Raw genomic sequence first — 6,529 nt, forward strand, 5'->3', positions numbered from 1 at the left:
TTTGGAGGGGAAACTGGGAATTGAGAAATTCGCATGTAAATAAAGAAAATATCTAAAATAAAAAAATATATAAATAAATAAATAAATAAAAAAGAAAACAGTCTTAAGAGAAAAACTCATAGTTCTGAGTGCCTCCTAAAAGAAACTGGAAAGAGCATGCACTGGACGTTTGGCAGCACATCTGAAAGCTCTAGAACAAAAAGAAGCAAATTATCCCAAAAGGAATAGATGGCAGCAAATAATCAAACTCAGGGCTGAAATCAACCAAGTGGAAACAAAAAGAATTATACAAAGAATCAACCAAACCAGGAACTGGTTCTTTGAGAAAATCAAAAGAATAGATAAACCCTTAGCCAGACTAATCAGAGGGCACAGAGACAATATCCTAATTAACAAAGTCATAAATTAGAAGGGAGTCATAACAACAGAAACTGAGGAAATACAAAAAAAACCCATCAGATCCTACTACAAAAAGCCTATATTCAAAAAAACCGGAAAACCTGGATAAAATGGACAATATTCTAGACAGATACCAGGTACCAAAGTTAAATCAAGGTCAGATAAATGATCCCATAATCCCTAAAGAAATAGAAACAGTCATTTATAGTCCCCCAACCAAAAAAAGCCTAGGACTAGGTGGATTTAGTGCAGAGTTCAATCTTACCTTCAAAGAAGAACTAATACCAATACTCCTCAAACTATTCCACAAAATATAAAAAGAAGTTACTCTACCCAATTCATTTTATGAAGCCAGAATTACTGTTACCTAAACCACACAAAGACCTAACAAAGAAAGAAAACCTTCAAACCAATTTCCCTTATGAATATTGATGCAAAAGTACTCAATAAAATTCTTGAAAACTGAATCCAAGAACACATCACAATGATCATCCAACATGATCAAGTAGGCTTCATCTCAGGGATGCAGGGATGGTCCAATATAGTGAAATCCATCAACATAATTCACTATATAAACAAACTCTAGGAAAAAACAATACAATCATCTCATTAGATGCTGAGAAAGCATTTGAAAAAGTCCAACACCCATTGATAAAAGACTTGGAATGGTCAGGAACTCAAGGCCCATACCTAAACATAGTAAAAGCAATGTACAGCAAAGCAGTAGCCAACATCAAACTAAATGGAGAGAAACTTGAAGCAATCCCACTAAAGTCAGGGACTAGACAAGGCTACCCACTCTCTACCTACCTATTCAATATTGTAGTTGAAGTTCTAACCAGAGTAATTAGACAATTAGACAAGAAAAGGAGATCAAAGGGATACGTATTGGAAAGGAAGAAGGCAAATTATCACTATTTGCTGATGATATAATAGTATACTTAAATGACACCAAATATTCCACCAGAGAATTCCTAGACCTCTTCAGCAACTTAATACTAATAAAAATATTATTTTCAGAATAAACAACTTCAGCAAGGTAGCTGGATAAAAAATTAACTAAAGCAAATTGGTGGCCTTCCTCTATATAAAGGATAAACAGGCTGAGAAAGAAATTAGGGAAACAACACCCTTCACAATAGTCACAAATTATATAAAAATACCTTGGTGTGACTTTAACTAAGCAAGTGATAGATCTGTATGATACGAACTACAAGTCTCTGAAGAAAGAAACAGAAGAAGATCTCAGAAGATGGAAAGATCTCCCATGTTCATGGATTGGCAGAATAAATGTAGTAAAAAAGGCCATCTTGCTGAAAGCAATCCACAGATTCAATGCAATCCTCATCAAAATTCCAACTAAATTCTTCACAAAGTTAGAAAGAGCAATTACAAATTCAGTTGGAATAACAAAAATATGAGAATAGGAAAAACTATTCTTAACAATAAAAGAATTTCTGGAGGAATCACCATCCCTGACCACAAGCAGTACTACAGAGCAATTGTGATAAAAACTGTATGGTGCTGGTAAAGAGACATGCAGTTGGATAAATTGAATAGAATTGAAGACCCAGAAATGAACCCACACACATATGGTCACTTGATCTTTGACAAAGGAGCTAAAACCATCCAGTGGAAAAAAGATAACATTTTCAACAAATGGTGCTGGCTCAACTGGCAGTTAGCATGTAGAAGAATGTGAATTGATCCATTCTTATCTCCTTGTCCAAAGCTTAAGTCCAAATGGATCAAGGACCTCAACATAACACCATATACACTGAAACTAATAGAAAAGAAATTGGGGAAAAGTCTCGAGCACATTGGCACAGCTGAACATTTCCTGAACAGAACAAAGTTGCAAAGCTTCTGTAAGGAAAAGGACACTGTCAATAGGACAAAACAGCAACTTACAGACTGGGAAAAGATCCTTACCAATCTTACATCCAATAGAACGCTAACATCCAATATATACAAAGAACTCAAGAAGTTAGAGTCCAGAGAACCAACTAACCCTATTAAAATGGGGTACAGAGCTAAACAAAGAATTCTCAACTGAGGAATACTGAATGGCTGAAAAGCACCTAAAGAAATGTTCAACATCCTTAGTCATTAGGGAAATGCAAATGAAAACAACTATGAAATTCCACCTCACACCAATCAGAATGGCTAAAATCAAAAACACAGGTGCCAGCAGATGCTGGCGAGGATGTGGAGAAAGAAGAACACTCCTTCATTGCTGGTGGGATAGCAAACTGGTATAAGCACTCTGGTAATTAGTTTGGCAGTTCCTCAGAAAATTAGACTTAGTATTACCTGAGGACCCAGCTATATCACTCCTGGGCATATACCCAGAAGATGCTCCAACATGTAATAAGGGCACATGCTCCACTATGTTCATAGCAGCCTTATTTATAATAGCCAGAAGCTGGAAACAACGCAGATGTCCCTCAACAGAGGAATAGATACAGAAAATGTGGTACATTTACATAATGGAGTACTACTCAGCTATTAAAAACAATGAATTCATGAAGTTCTTATGCAAATGGATGGAACTAGAAAATATCATCCTGTGTGAGGTATCCCAATCACAAAAGAACACACATGGTATGCACTCATTGATAAGTGGATATTAGCCCAGAAGTTTGGAATACCCAAGATAAAATTCACAGACCACATGAAGTTCAAGAAGAAGGAAGACCACAGTGTGGATACTTTGGTCCTTCTTAAAAGGGGGATCAAAATATCCATGGAAGGAGATACAGAGACAAAGTTTGGAGCAGAAACTGTAGAAATGACCGTACATTGTTTGTCCCACCTAGGGATTCATCCCATACACAGTTACCAAACCCAGACACTATTGTGGATGCCAACAAGTCCTTTCTGAAAGGAGCCTGATATAACTGTTGCCTGAGAGGCTCTTCCAGTGCCTGACAAACGCAGAAGTGGATGCTTACAGTTATCCATTGTATTGATCACAGAGTCTCCAATGGAGGAGCTAGTGAAAAGACCCAAAGAGCTGAAGGGGTTTGCAGCCCCATAGGAGGAACAACAATATGAACCAACCAGCAACCCTAGAGCTCCCAGAGACTAAATTACCAACACAAGGAAGGACTCAAGGCTTCAGCAGCATATGAAGAGATGGCCTTGTGGGATATCAATGAGCAGAGAGGGCCTTGGTCCTGTGAAGGCTCAATGCCCTAGTGCAGAGGAATACCAGGGCCAGGAAGCAGGAGAGGGTGGGTTGATGAGCAGGGGGACATTTAGGGAACAGAGGATTTTTCAGAGGGGAAACCAGGAAAGAGGAAAACATTTGAAATATAAACAAAAAGATATTTAATAAAAAATAATAAAATGGCATCATCCTGTGCTATTCCGAGCTGTTCAGTCCCCTGGCAACCCCAATGCCACCACGGCTAGCCCCATGCAATTCTCCTGCTGTGGATTCTGTTCAAATTCCCAGCCATCCACCCTCTGTGGTCAGTGGTCCCAAATCCCATGAACCCAGTAAAATCAAAACTCTAGTGGCTTGGAATTTATAAGTCGGATTTATATCAGTAAATTCTCATCCCATAAAACACCCACACTATGAACTCAGAGTCAATCAATATTGATATAATTGCCCACCTAGATAAGACAAATTGTCCTGTAATTATTCATCCCTTATAAGATATTCATAGCTACCTGTGGCTATTCAAGGCCACATGAAGTCTGAATCATCTTGGTTTTTTTTCCATCTTCCTTCTTTCCCTCTTCCTGTCCCTCTGTCTGTCCCTGAAATTCTTCACTCTGACTCCCTTTTCCACTGCCCAATCACAGGCTTCTTGTTGTATTAATATTTAAATTAATTGGGGGAAAATTCTACTACAATAATGTACACTCATCAAGACCCCAACCCATTCTTTGAGATTCATATCACTCTTATTCACTCCAAATAACAAATATCTGATTCACTGAGTACTATCTAAAAGAGTTACTTGACTTTCCCCTTATAAAAACTGTCTCCCCTCAGGACTCACTTGGCCTGACCTAGATCCTGCTAACTTGCTTCCCAGCAAAGCTTAGTACATCTCATTCCAGCTGGTTTGCAATCATGCAGGAATACCCCAACAGCAGGAGCAGAACAGGGCTCACTGGCCCCTTCTAAAAAGTTATATAGGCAGTAATATTCTCATTACAGAGGAGACTGTTTGGCCAAATATGTGTAAGCTATGCAGGGAACAACAGGGACTGAGCTTCCACGAGTCATTGTGCATGCTGGAATAGGCTTTTTTTTATTCAACCCTTCATTTATATTCATGTAAGTAAACCTCAACTATTTACTAACTGATACAAGGATGGAGTGATGTTTGATCTGTTGTCAGAACCCCATTTGATATGATTAGATTTATCGATATAATTCTTCAGAAAGTCATCAAACACTGTGCCTACTGATTGCAATGATATTTGTATATTTTCTACTAATAAATAAGAACATTATCACTGTTATCTATGAAGATTCTTAGGATAAAATATTGAGAGTATTACAAAAATTAACCACAGTTAAAAATGTAGGATGTAATTGACCTGCAGTTGTTACCACAGATGTATTTATCTACAATTCAACGTCTACATCTAATACGAAAGGAACATCAGAGTAGTAAAGACATTAAAATGTAGGAGCCTGAAAACCAGGATGTTTGGTGCTTAATGTTGTCTTCTAAATATAATCAGGAAGACACACTCATGAAATCTCAACAATATATCAATGTCAACATCAGCAATAACTGAACAATGAAAACAGCAATTGAAATGCCCATGTGGAAGCAGGAAATATCACACAGCCATACAAGTAGTTGAAGAATAACAGGGAGTCAATGGGATGCTGAGAGAGAAGAATAACTCTTTTCCAGGGATAAGCCCTTGCTATGTTTCCAGTTTCAAGTGGCCATCTCTGAGCACATGTACATCACTTCAACAATAAATGGATTCAAGAGGTTGGATGAGTACAAATAATATTCAAAAAGAGTTTGTGAGAAGAAAACTTCCCTAACCTAAAGAAAGAAATGCTCATGAACATACAAGAAGCCTACAGAAATCCAAGTAGACTGGACCAGAAAAGAAATTCCTCCCATCACATAATAATAAAAACACCAAATGCACTAAACAAAGAAAGAATTTTAAAAGCAGTAAGTGAAAAAAGGCAAGTATCATATAAAGGCAGGCCTATCAGAATTACACCAGACTTCTCACCAGAGACTATGAAAGCTAGCAGATCCTGAGCAGATGTCATACAGACCCCACAAGAACACAAATGCCAGCCCAGGCTACTATACCCAGCAAAACTCTCAATTACCACAGATGGAGAAAACAAGATATTCCATGACAAAACAAAATTTACACAATATACTTCCACAAATCTAGCTCTACAAAGGATAATAGATGGAAAACATCAACATAAGGAGGAACACTACACCCTAGAAGAAGGAAGAAAGTAATCTTTCAGTAAATCTACACAAATCTAATTCCACCTCTTACAACAAAACAACAGGAAGTAGTAATTACCTTTTCTTAATATCTTAATATGAAAATTAATATTACTAACATATCCTAATTGATTGAAATCCAAAAATATGGGAAATTAGAAATTTGTTGACTGTCATCCAATGGTTTTTCTAATTTGGTAATTGGAGAAATAGGTCCAATATTGTACAATCTATATACACTTTCAGCTTGTTTGTGACAGTGTCTTGCTGTGTACAACATAAGGGTCTTGCTTCTCCTATCTCAGCCTCTCTATTAGTAGTATTGTTTATTTCATGTTTTTACACTATACTATGGTTTTCAGAACAGCTTGTATATTTCAAAAGTATGTATATACCCAAAAGAAACATAGACGATTAACTAGGGAGGTTGCTTGTAAGAGAACTACAAAGAGTGAGATTGAATGCTTTGCTTGACATTTGTAACTCTTGTATCAAGTTTGAAGAAGAGGACTTTATAAGTCACTCTTTCTCTGAGATGAATGCTTTTCCAAATTATCACAGGCAATGAACCAGATTCTTCCCCACATCTAATGACTGTGGCACCCTCCAAGCAGAACCATTGTTCATTGAAACAGTTGGTGAATGGCTTTATGGATAGACCATCTTAA

Source organism: Mastomys coucha, unplaced genomic scaffold (genome assembly GCF_008632895.1).
Source record: "Mastomys coucha isolate ucsf_1 unplaced genomic scaffold, UCSF_Mcou_1 pScaffold21, whole genome shotgun sequence".
Classification (NCBI taxonomy): Eukaryota; Metazoa; Chordata; class Mammalia; order Rodentia; family Muridae; genus Mastomys; species Mastomys coucha.